General features: G+C 43.0%; 1 long non-coding RNA gene across 2 annotated transcripts; it reads left to right on the top strand.

Annotated features, from left to right (window-relative positions):
* The first annotated feature begins 9,283 nt into the window (after positions 1-9,283).
* On the top strand, positions 9,284-13,099 carry LOC137473033 (uncharacterized). 2 transcript variants are annotated; one of them, XR_010998570.1, is made up of 5 exons: positions 9,284-9,709; positions 11,310-11,380; positions 11,559-11,695; positions 12,667-12,770; positions 12,915-13,099. It is a non-coding gene; the product is annotated as an uncharacterized lncRNA (long non-coding RNA). The 2 variants fall into 2 exon arrangements; XR_010998569.1 differs by having other exon boundaries at positions 11,283-11,380.
* The last annotated feature ends 263 nt before the right edge of the window (positions 13,100-13,362 follow it).

The raw sequence follows: 13,362 nt of genomic DNA, 5'->3' as shown, positions 1-13,362 counted from the left end.
ATACAGAGGAGAAAAAGGTGCCTTCAGTGGGCTTGGGAGCAGAATTATACAGTTAAGTGGCTAGGCTGAGAGCAAGTCACAAGTTCACATATATACAGCAGCTGTTTGTTCTGGAAGTGCAAAGCTTCCCAGAGAGACTTGGGAATGAAGCTGAGCAGGGAAAGAATCATAGAATATCTCAGTTTGGAAGGGACCCACAACAATCATCAGACTGCAATGAATAAATGTGTGTGTTTTGCGTACTAAAGGCAGTTTGTTTGAAATACCAATATTTTTACTGACAGGAATGAAGTCTGTTACACTAGTTCCTGGATGTGTTGGTGGAAGGACCCAAAAGACCTCAAGTATGATGTAAGGTTATGGGCAATACTAGACCAGGTCAGCTTTGTTCCATTTTCTGATCAAGTCTTAAGAAACTGAAAAGGATGGAGATCATGCAGCCTCTTTGAATAATCTGTTCCATTTAAGTTTCTCCTAATATCCAGCCTAAGACTCCAAGCTGTATTGTGTGACCACACATTTATATTATTTGTTACAAGCAGGAGAAGGTTGAACACTATACCCTTGGTATTTTCCCCCAGAATATTTTCTCTGTTACCTGCTGGCCCCTAACTGGATGTTAAATTGTTGACTTCTTCCAGCCCACACATCCCAGCTCCTAAGGAAAGCTGTTGTGGGAGGTGTTGTCTGAGGCCCAGATGTGCTGCATCACATCCTCAGCATTGCTGTCAGCAGGGAGATGCAGAATTATCGAGTGGTCAAGCCTCATTTGCCTGTAACAAGTCCATGTTGGTTATTCCTGTGTCCTGCAAGTATTTAGGATTAAACTCCAAGGGGAGTATTCCTTCATTGCTCTGGAGACTGCAGTGGAAGCAAATAAGCCCCTGTTCCTTGGGTCTTCTTTTTATTCAGAGTTGAGGTCTTTTTCCTGTGATCAGAGCCCTCTCATGATAAACATTGTTTGTTTCATGTATGATATTTTATCTCATAACCATGTAGGCCAACCACTTCTACAGCTCTGTGAGAGTCCCATCACCACCCTATGGACTTGAATACATCTAATTTTTAGGTAGACCCTAATGTTGTTTCCTCCTGATGGTTGTGCCTCTCTAGAGCACACTGGCACAGGCAGAGGCGTGGGAGCAGGCCTGTCTGTGAAAAACAAAGTCAGAAAGTGTTGAGTACTTGAGCTTTTTCTATCACCTTGTGCCAGTTTATTTCCCTCATTTAAGAACAGACCTCCATTTTTCCTTGAAAAACTGAAGCAAAAAAGCTGTACTGTGTATGTTCTAGATATCTACAGCACTGCTCTGTTTCTGTGTTAAAACAGAGACAACATAAGAAAATTTATGTTTTGTTGTCTTGTTGCTTGAGACCTACAGAAAGCACATCAGATCTGAGGAATAAGCCTCACTTTAAAATCATTCTGAACTTTATTTCTGAAATGTTCAGTCCTGAAGCTGTAATGGGGATGTATCTTTATGAAGTTCTGCAGATCATGGTTCATTAGCTCTCTGACCCAACCTGAGAGACACTCAGTCTGGGAGCCAGGCTTAGCTGTTCCCTTTTCCCACTCTGCAGGTTAGCTGGCAGCTGAGTGTACTGCCTGTGGAGCTGGGAGCAGTGGGGCTGCTGGCCCAGACCAGCCAGCTTGTTCTGTGAGCAGCCAGCCTGTGCCCACCTCCGAGTTAGATCAGTCAGTTCTGATTTCCTGCAGAGAAAGAAGTTTGAAGTCCAATTTATCCCTAACACCAAAAGAGGCTTCTTCTATGATACCCAGAACTGCTTGACATTCCCAATTGCCTGGTTTGTGTGACTGCCAGCAAATCTGTCCCACATTTACAAGGGAGTCACCTGTATTTAGCAACCCCTGAAAACTTGGCTTATCAACATCATTCAGGCTGCACTGTCAGATGATCTGACTACCTGAGAGTTGCTTAATATGTCAGTCAGGCCTCAGTGTTTGCTTGTTGATTTGTTTTACTCTATAAAGCTTGCAGGTGTTAAAATGGGAAGGGGGAAATCTTCTAAGGGTAGCCAGGTGTCAATATTATGACCAAATAAGTATTGATAACTGTCTATGCCAGGATTCTAGTGCTCTGTAAGCAGGCCAGATTTCTGGGTTGGCATATTTAACATTTGTTTCCTGGACCCTGTTGCCTGTATGCAGCCTGCAGCCTGTGCATGACTTGTACAGAACACAGGGGCTTGCTGTGTGTTGCCTTTGAAGGCCCTTCATATGCCCACTGACCTGCAGGGAAGCAGCACTGGCTTGCTGCTGATCTCCTCAAGGGTTTCAGTATCATCTTAGTGCAGAGACTCGGATACAACCCCACAAGGCAGGGGCAGTGGCTCCAGGATCAGGAAACTGTGGACAAGAAACTGCAGCCAAGTAAGTTAAAGCATAAGGTATTTTAAACACAGTCTTTAATCGACAGATTTCCCAACAACACTTATTTGGAGGTGGAAAAAAGTCCATTCTGCTGAGTATTTTTGATCATCTTCATGAACAATTGATTTCCAAGCAGTTAAAACACAAATCTTTAATGCATGCTGCAGACTAAGCCATGCCTCAGTTTGCAACTATGGAAACACCTGCACCATATTAAAATATAAAAGGAAAATGTTAGGTAAAGAAGGGGTTAAGAACACACCTGATCAGATCATAAATGTACATATTTGGTACTTTTTAGACTTAGACATAAAAAATAAAAATAGAACCAGGGAATATAGTTGGAATTTCTGAGTTCAAAGGGACCCACAAGGATCATCAGAGTCCAGCTCCCAGCCCTGCGCAGGACAACCCCAAGTATCACACCACGTGCCTATCAATTATGGGTAAGTAGCAGTTGCATCTTTGCAACCAATAGTTATCACATTCTGGGACGCAATTTAGTCGCCAGCACTGTCCTGTGCAAAGGGGAATGATAATAATACTGCTAATAATATTTATTAGCAGTAAAAATCATCCAAGGTTAAAGAACGCTCCTACAGTTCGTGGTGAACGCGTGTCCCGGGTTGCCGGCCGCGCTGCCGGCGCTGCTGGCGGGAGCGGCGCTCGGGCAGGCGCTCCCCAGGGCTGCGTGACCTGCGGGACGGAGGGAGGCGGCCGGGCAGCCGCGGGGACCCGCCGGGACGGTGCTCCAGCACCAGGTGGCAGAACAGCACTGCTGACGGCGTCTCCCACTCCGTTTCCTACTATTGTCCCGCGCAGACCGACTCTTCCAAGTTACTTCTGTTTCGGAAAAGATTCGTCTGTCCCTGCGCGGGACGGCAGCGTGCAGCCCAGAGCCCGGCAGCCCTGCTCGTGTTGGGTGTGGGCCCCACACGGCGCCAGCTCTGCGCTCCTGCTGCCGCCCCCGGCCCAGAGCTGCCCGGCAGCGAGGCGCGCAGCAGAAAGCGGTGTCTCGAGGGGAGCAGGGCTGTTTGGCGAGGGTTTTCCAGCCGCTACATCGTCTCACGTCAGCGTAGCACCGTAATGATGAACGCCGTTCTTTATCATTTACTGTATAGAAAAGGGCCACTGAGAGGGATGGGAAAGGGCCACTGAGGGCCACTTAAGCAGGCAAAACGAATCATAAAATCCTAGAATGATGTAGGTTGGAAGGGACTTCAGAAATCACCAATCCCTCCTCTCTGTGGACAGGGACACCTGTTAGATAGACCACGTTGAAATAAATAGATGAAAAGGTAAGCCGTGTCAAATATGCATTAATAAATGTTTACTATATTTATATGCCTACGTTTAAGGGCAATTTTGTGACAGTATTTCCTTACAAGAGCAGAGAAAGTGATATCTGTTCTAACTTGAATCAAAGACAAGGTGATGAGTCTTCAATCTGCAAGGCAGGACAGAGGACCTGGTGGAAAAAGATGTGTGCATTTGTAAAAGTGACCACTTTTACAAGTTTGGCACTTGTAAAAGTGGTCACTACAGGAGTTGAACAGTACTAAGGGAATCATTTTGGTGCTTAATCAGTTAGGAAAACTTCACAGCTGAAAACAGTGGAGGTTTGTATAATGGCTTTGATGCTGTAAAAAAATATGGACAAATGAGCCTTTGTCAGGTGACCAGATCATCTATGACTTACCAACAAAACAAGTTAAATCAACTCCTCTTTATTGTGGTCAGCACAATTTGATTTCTTAATGTCTAGGGTAACAAAGTGATTGGCAGCAGTTTATAACAAGGCAGCAAAATCAGTTGTACGAAAATCTGGACCTGGAGCTTTGCTGACTCTATTCTGATAACCATGAATAGAGTTGCACCGAAACTGAATGCACCGAAACTAACCATGAATGCACCGAAAACGTCACAGCTGGACTGTGCAAGGCTCAGTGACCAGCTGAGTCAACAAAGGACTCATATGAAGGGAAGGTCTTTCAAGGTGGGTAGATTACACTCCTTGGCAGGGGAGTGCTGCTGGGTTTTGCAGCAGCCTAGTGCAGCTGACAGGTTTGAGCAAGCTGCAGAGCCAGTCCTGCACTGGCAGTGTGGGCAGGGTCTCAAGGGCTATGAGGGATGTGCTATCAGGAGATTGCTTGAGGAGCACAGGGATACCCAAAAGACAGTGCTGACATGTCTTAGGTCACCCAGCAGCATAGCTGCTCCAGGCTTTTTGGTGATGCAGCTATGCCTGAGGGTACACACACAGCAGTCTTCCTTGATAATAATGTAATTTCATCCTCTCACACAAGCATTTCTGGCAGGGCAGTGGAAAGAGGCTCACCACTATTGGTGATTCCAGTCACCCTCTCTCCAGTCATTGTCTGCAGAGGAATCTGAGTAGGCTGGATCAATGGGCCAAGACCAATGGCAAGAAATTCAACAAGACCAAATGCCGGGTCCTGCCCTTGGCTCACATCAACTCCAGGCAGTGCTACAGGCTGGAAAGCTGCCCAGTGGAAAAGGACCTAGGAGTGCTCTTTGACAGCAGCTGAACATGAGCCAGAGTGTGCCCAGGTGGCCAAGAAGGCCAGTGGCACATGGCTTGGATCAGGAATATCACGGCCAGCAAGAGCAGGACAGTGACTCTCCCCCTGTATTCAGCACCTCTAGTTCTGTGACCTGTTCTGGACCCAGCAGTTCAGGAAGGACATTGAGCTGCTGTAGTGAGTCTAGAGAAGGGCAACAAAGCTGGTGAAGGGTCCAGAGCACAGGTCTGATGAGGAGAAGCTGAGGGAACTGAGGGTGTTTAGCCTGGAAAAGAGGAGGCTCAGGGGTGACCTTATCACTCTGGAACGGGTTATGGAATATCAAAAAGGAAATGAGGCCAAGGCCTGGGTACAACATAATTCAGCTGAGTTGGGTTGTCTTGTTAGGCCCAAGGGAGCACAGCTGGACATGGCACTGTGTGCCATGTGGCTGCTTCAGTTGTGTGCCTGGTGTGAACCAGGCTCGCTGTCACAGCAGCTGGACCGACAGCAAGGACAAAGGTTGCCAACTGGCCCTACTTGGTCCCTGACACCCTGGTCCCTGGAGATGGGATGGGAAGCTATGCCTGCCCTCACCAGAGCTGGGCAGACTCAGTGGAGGCACTGGGACAGCTGGAGGTGGGCACATGGCCTGGGAGCCCCACAGGGAGACTAGCAGTGTCTGCAGGGAGTTTTTCTGGGGACAGAGGCAGACAGTTTTCCCATGCATACAGAGGAGACTGCGTAGAGATGGCTGGATTTGTTCTGAAATATTTTTCATTGCACCTTTTCCAGAAGAAGAGCATTTCTTTATTTGAAAGTCCATAGTTCATATTTGTGTTATAATCAAGAGTCAAAGCTCTTTCCATGAGCCAGAAATGTTCATTTTAAGGAGGAAGCACAGGCAGTTGCATTTTTGAATTAGGTTCCTGTCAGAGTAAGTGGGATTGGATATAGGTTTTGTATGATCTGTTCTGTGTATCTTACCTGGCTCTTCTGTTTCTCCAGAAAAAATCATTGGGAGCTTGGGGGACACCTGTATTATCAACTGCTATCAGCTTCTACTATTTCAGCTGTTAAAAAGTTAAAGAAGTTAACTTCATCTCAACGGTGGCCCACCTGCAGAGAACAGATGTAGTGGCACACCGATATGGACAAGTGACTAAAAGAGCATTTTTAATAGCATGTAGGAGAAAACATCTAGCTCAGCCAGCCAGATAGCTCTGTCCTCTCTGAGAAGTTGCTGAATTTCATTTGATAAGGCTTCCAATGCTTAAAAGTATAAAAATCTGCTACTTTTTTGCCAGATTCTAGCCCTATCATGGCTTTTGAAGATATTTTTTTTGTATCTTTGAAGAGGACCTCCCTAAGATCAGCCCTCTAGACCAAAAGAAAATCAAGCCTGTTTCTAAAGCATTGCGGCTAGACCCATGTTTTATTCCTCTCTTGGATCAGGTGTATGGCTGGATGTCCATGTGTCTGCTCTCCCATCCCATGTACTCCACTGAGAGAGCAGTGGACCTCTGAGCAGTGGAGCACTGAGAGAAGATCTCACCCATCACCACTCACTAGCTGCAATGTGATGGTACTGGTTCCCAGAGGGTCTTAGAGTGTTGTCACCAAGTCCTGCTAGACCTTTGGTAATGCTGTTGTGAGACAGAAGCTACTTAATTTAAATTCTTTAGGTCATTCCATCTCTTCCTGTTCTCTTGGAGCAGGTTCTGAATGACCTGATCAATGCACTCTCTTCCATAAGGTAACAGATGGTCAGCAGAGACCTCTCCATTTTTCTCTGAAGTTGCCCAGCTTATGAAAGGAAAGACTGAGATAAAATACATCCTGTGGTCTTGCTGGTGGTTTTTGCCAGATCCTTGGAGAGTTTACTGGAATGCAGCATCCACCCAGCACTGTGAGCCAGATATCCCATTTATGGTCAAATCCTTTTTTTGACGTCGCTTCCTTGTACCTGGTGATGTGTAGAAATGTAAGACTGGCTTTGAGTGATTATTTACAGAAAGGTGAGTTGCTTTCCCAGGTATTGTTGCTTTCAAGCCTCTTTATCACCTTGGCACTAAGCTATTATAAGTATTAACCGATGGAACACTTTCATTACAATTGAAGCTGCCATGGTGCAACACTGGGTTTTAGGAAGGAAGAGTGCCAATCACTAAAATTGATTCAAGTTCAGCCACATATTTTTAACTTTCTGTATATTCTTAAGGAAGGGGAAAGTGGTTTGGATAATGTAAACCCGAGTGTCAAAGATAACATCTTCTAGGAGGGGTTTTCTAAATGGCGCCAGGTTCTGATAAATGTAATAGATACTATTTTTGAATATTAATATATCTGTCTGTTTTGGCACTGTGTTGTGAAATTAACTTTAAATCATTAAGCTTTACATTATTAAATAATGATGGCACCATAAAAATGCTATACTTGGAAGAGGGATTAATATATAAACCACAGTGATGCTGATTCAATTCGCAGTGATTTCATTTCTCCATGGAACCTACAATCTTAGAGAGATAGGCTGTTAAAGAGATCAACTAATTTATATTTTGGCTGCTCTTTTAGGTCCAAGTCAATTAGCTTAAAATTCTTCAAACATAAAATCCTTCTTCTTTACCATCTAGGCAAGCCCTGTAATAACTACACTGCACTTACTGGTATGTAGATTGGGACTGAATTCTTTTAAAACTAGAATTTGATACCTTAAAATCTTCCTCCTGTATTTTTTAATGGGTTTGTCTATTACTGGTCAATGCATGTTACATCAAATAATTACATGATGCCTTTTCATGACCAGCAGTATGCTAGTGCAGTGCATTGTGCTATTAAAGGTATGTATAACTGGTTTCCACTATTTATTTGTCCATTTAACTCCTCCTTTTGCTCAATTATTTGTCTTGTTTATTATTAGTACTTGCCCTTTCAAAAGAGAAATAGAGCTCAAATGACCACCAGCAACCACATCATGAGTATTTTTGGAAGATTGCCCTTTAGAGATGTGCAGACATTGTGCCCACCTCCCATTCACAGCACAAAAGGTCTCACTACAAATGGTTTTGGTAGAAGAGGAGCCTACAGTCACTCAACACCGACGGATGTCTCTGCTGAGTCACACGCGCCTGCCTCACGAGCACGGCAGGATTGGTACTCTGCCAGTGTGGTACTGTGCCAAAATTGTATCCTGTGTGGTGTAAGTGGCCATTCATCAAGTGCAACTGATGACATCCTGATGATTGAGTCAGGTTTATTTGATTTTAGAAGAGACTTTTTCATTTGCATGCTGTAAAGTGGAACAATCTCCTGTTTGCTATGATCACAGTTTCCCTGTTTCTTTTGCAACACATACCAATATAATACACCTAAGGTAACACCTACATTACAACCATTGCTGCATGCCAGTAGATTTTACAGGAATATTTGACGTGATCTTATGTTCCTGTTACCTTATTTAACACAGTGCTCTCATAGTACTTTTATTTTTCCTCGTAAATTGTGTCATTTCTTTTCTTAGGCAAGAAAAAGCTTTCTCTGTCACTTATTATCCGAGAAGATGGTAATGCATCATGCCAAAAAATTGCTAAAGGAAACAATTCAGGCCACTTTTCTGTGGGCTGTAATTGCCTATCCTGTGCCCCCTAGTGAGACACCTCCCTATGCAGCATATCTCACCCAAGTTAAGGTCACAAGGAACTATTAGATCATCAAATTTGGCCTGATACATATCAAAGGCATTTAAGTTTCACCCAGGAATGTCTTGCTTGTTACATATTAAGTTTTCAGGTGATGAAACTACACCATTGTCTAGTGCTTAGGAGTAGCTGAGGTCACTTAGTTTGTTCAGCCTGGAGAAGAGGGGACTGAGGGGAAACTTCATTGCAGTTACGACATCCTTGTGAGGGGAAGAGCAGGGGCAGACACTGATCTCTTCTCTGTAGTGACCAGTGAAAGGATCCAAAGGATTGGCTTGAAATTGTGTCAGGGGAGGTTTAGGTTGGGTATCAGGAAAAGGTTCTTCACCCAGAGGGTGGTTGGGCACTGGAACAAGCTTCCCAGGGAAGGAGTCACAGCACCAGGCCTGACAGAGAACAATAGTCTCAGACACGTGGTGTGACTTTTGGGGTGATTCCGTGCAGTGCCAGGAGTTGGATTTGATGATCCTTTCAGGACCCTTCCAATTCAAAATATTCTATAATTCCATGGTTTAACAAAATTGAACCCTCCCTCTGCCCCAGCAGAAATGTTTCTTGTTCCCACCAGGACCAAGAAGCCTGGAGGCCAAAGAGCCAATGGTTGAATACAGACTGCAAAATCGAGCAGAGCCAGCTACATACTGGCATAAAGCATACACACATACATAAAGCAGGGTAAATGTGAACAGTTTGCTCATGTCCACACCACACAGTGCTTGGATTTGTACCTCTCCTGAGCATTACACTTTCTGATGAGTTCAACAAGTCTGAAGTTATACAAGTGCTGTGTTGTAACCATCAGGGGCATAGTTTGATAACGTGACATGACCTGGGTGTGTTGCATGCCTTCAGAAACTGCCTGAGGGTACAAAGTCTGCTGGGATAACATTGGAGGATCGTGTGGGGTGGAGGAGCCAAACCTGACACAGTTTTGTCCATGATGCCTATTGCGAATCCTCCTTGCACTCTGCTGTCTTCGAGACTGGGCTATTGTCATCTCATCGTGGGCTAACTGGGACAGGTCAACAACATGTCACATACTGACAGTTGCTACAGTGTTGTTTCACCTAAGGGTTGGTTTTACCTAAGACCTGAAGGTTACAGCAGGTAACCTTGCAGAATTCTGCAGGTTAGCAGAATTCCCATATCTTGTAACTGTGTCATGCAACCTTTCTGACTGATATAGGGAGAAGGTGATTCCAGCTTAGAATACATACCTGTACAGAAATGTGAACTAGAGTCCCAGACAGTGAGAAGATCTGGCATGTTTTATCACCCAGAACTCAAGAACCCATGTAGAAGTCACATGCCTTCCTGGCAGACACATATGCAAGTTTTTTGTTGACTAAAGATGGATTTTCTTTGAACATCCATAAAGAAAAATGGTTGATGATAGAATAATTCTATCTTTTCCTCTTGAAAACATCAACACTGAATGAAGGACGAACCTACTTTTACATCACAGGAGATTCAATTTGTAGCAAACTGCCAGACAAGGAAATGGCTGGATGTAGAATTCCTCAGGGTGTCAGAAAAAGCTGATTTCAGTAGGGTTATGCTGACATAAATACTGAAACAACACAGTCATTGATCAAGCAAAAACAGAAAGGCAATATTTTACTTGTTTTGATTACTGCTCTTTTCACAGTAATTTCATCACAGCCATTAAAACTACTTGAATTTTAAAATTTTTAATTATCTTTTAATATGTATAATAATTTTAGAGAATCATAGAGTGGTGGGTGTTGGAAGGGACCTCTGGAGATCATCTTATCTACACCCCAGACTCAAACATGGCCTCCTACAACCAATTGTCCAGGACTGTGAATAGATCATGTCTTGACATAATTACAACAACACAGATATTTCCTTCTGATGCTCATGCATGAATTTTTATTATAATTTCATCATTGGCTCTTTGAACAGCAAAATTGTGGTTTCATCATCCCCAGACAAACTCTTTGAGTGTCTATGAGGAAGTCTAATAATTTCAGCAGCGCTGACCTTGGGAGTCTGTGTACTCCAAGATTGTATGTTTGAGATCCCAAAGAGATAATTTACCCATTTTGTGGACTACCATTTGCTTTTTAAAGTTATGTTCATTAAAAGATTTTCAATTCCTTTGTTTGGGAAAACAATTTTGGAAATATGGACAAAGACTCTCATGGTCTAGATTGGTCTTCCTGAATCTACCAATTTCTTTAAAGAGCTATTCACTGACTGGGAACTGCCTTTTGGGATTCATAGCAGTACAGCCTACCATACTGTTTGTTCTTTCTTTTCTAAGATAATTTTTAAAGATTACTACTTTTCCAATGATTCCAAAATTCCCCAGTTTTTACTTAGTTCCAGTTCAATTAATGACAGCATTCAACATAAAACATCTGCGACCAAATCAAAACCATGAACAAACAGCAACTCAATCGAAATAATTTTTAAGTAACAGGGGTACTGCCTGAGAACATGTTATTCATTAAAAAGGGAAGAATTTTTTCTTCTAAAAGCCTTGCTGCTGCATGCAACAGCTTTCCCCAGCCTCACCATACTCTAGGGTTCTGCTGTAGATTTCAACCCAGTTTGCCATGTCTTAGATTCTCAAATGTTTCTCACAATTCACCTTGAATATTGAACTTGAGAAAGGACTTAAATATTAGAATCCTTTCCCAACAGAATCAGAGCATGATCTTCCTTCTGCAGTCTGGTGACCTAGCTGGACAGGACAGCTCGCTGGTTCCTGATGCTCCATTCACTGCACAGGGGATCAGCCTGTTTTCCACTGCACAAGAGATCAGCCTGTTTTCCTTACAAGTCCAGGTAGTTTAACACAGTTTTAAAAAGCTATTTGGAGTCCTGCTCTCACTGCTATTAACACAGCTTAATAAAAACAAAAACAAGAAATAACACCATAAAATGTATCTCTAGAGCAAATCATGTTCCTTGTCCAAGTGTGCACTTTGTTTTTCAGCTGCTTCAAAAACATAACAGCAGAGCACAACTTTGAGGTCTTACCTGTGAACCAGCAGCAACAGAAATCTGATGTGAGGGAAAGCTGCAGCATGTTGGTGCAACCATGGGAGAGCAAGGTTAAGACTAGCATTGAGGTGAAATATGTGTTGGCAATGCCAAGCCAGGTTATAGGTTAAAAAGGGTCATTGATTTTGCAACAAAAGTACTCTTTGCATGTAGGTCACGTTAGCCTTAGCCCATCCTGATTCGCTATTATGGCTTTCCTCATAACAGTAATGAACTCTTAAACTGAAAATGTGAGAGTAAGAGATACAGTTATGAAAAACTGGACTTTCTATCATTAAGTAAGAATTAGGATTCTTGTACATCTTTTAGTAAATGAATATGTTAAAACATTTTTCCTTGTTGCCGAGTTCCACCCAGGATTGTCCCTAGTAAGCTACATAACAAGATGCAAAGTTTTGGGACAGGCCACTTGACATGCAAACGAATCACACCCACTGCAGAGTTTTTGCTTCAACAATTCAGCAGCTGCTAGATACTGCTGAGGCCATATCCTAGGTATGACTAAAGCATATCTACTCCATTTTCTGTTTTCCTTTTTTAAACAAAAATCAGTGCAAATCATCACAAATGCTAAACCTTTTGAGACAGGAGGGCAAACACCAAGGGTTTTGGAGTTTTGATCCTAATCCTAAACAGGAAACCTCATTGGTAATGTTTTCATCATTGTTTATACCATCCTGAATTTAATAGGTTCCACTTAACTGGTTTTAACAAAAAAAAAAAAAACAGGTAAAGAAAGCTCCAAAATGATAATTTATTCAGTTCTTTTCCCACCACTTCTTAAACTGAGCTGAAAGACTGCATTTTGTTTGAAATGTGAGAAAAGATGCAAAGTTAAGTAACTGATGCCAGTACAAAAACATGCATTGGTTTCAATAGGCCCAGGATTCATATGTAGTCTGATTTTCATTCATAGGCAGTTCATTATTCATCATAAATCATAGACTCATAAACCCAAGGCCCTGCTGTTTTCAATGTTGCACAGATGCAAAAGATCTGTTCACTATCTGTCTCTCTCCAGAGCTGCACTTCATAATTATATGTAAGATACAAATCTACTTAGAAGAGAACTCTATATTGTGTGACTCAGTTGTAAGAGACAGATGGGGCCATGTTTACAGCCAGGTACATTCTTTGTTGTTAGGAAATTTACAGGATATTTAACAACTTTCACAAATGCATTTAAGGTAAAAAAAGGGCTCCACCTCCAGTTGTTTTGGAGCCTGTGTGTAACAAATAAAATGCTGTACTTCTCGTGCCTTGATGCAGGTCTGCCCAGAGCATTGCAGTGCTAAACATGGACAGCTGAGCTGCCACGGGTGCCAAAAGGAGAAAGCCCACGATGGCTCAGTGCTGGCCTAAGGTGGAGAAGCAGGCTGAAAGTAAGTCACTTGTATGCTTTGTGTGACAGGAGTACCCAGGAGACATCAGTGCCACACAGCACATGCAACCATTCTGTCCATATTCTCTCTTGTAAAAAAGGAAAGTTGCATCAAGCTTCAAGGTTGTCCTGTACAGGGCCAGGAGCTGGACTTGATGATATTTGTGGGTCACTTCCAAATCAGGATATTCTATGATTCTATGATGCTCCACAGAAAGCCTGTTCTAAAAGGTAAATTGGAAATGTAAAACATATCAAAAGCCCTCATTTTCTAGAAAATTGTTCAAATTAATTAACAAGAGACATAAAACCAAACTCAGGATTTGAACTGCCAAA

This window comes from Anomalospiza imberbis, chromosome 4, assembly GCF_031753505.1.
Source record: "Anomalospiza imberbis isolate Cuckoo-Finch-1a 21T00152 chromosome 4, ASM3175350v1, whole genome shotgun sequence".
NCBI lineage: Eukaryota > Metazoa > Chordata > Aves > Passeriformes > Viduidae > Anomalospiza > Anomalospiza imberbis.
This window is presented reverse-complemented; position numbering and strand designations above follow the sequence as displayed.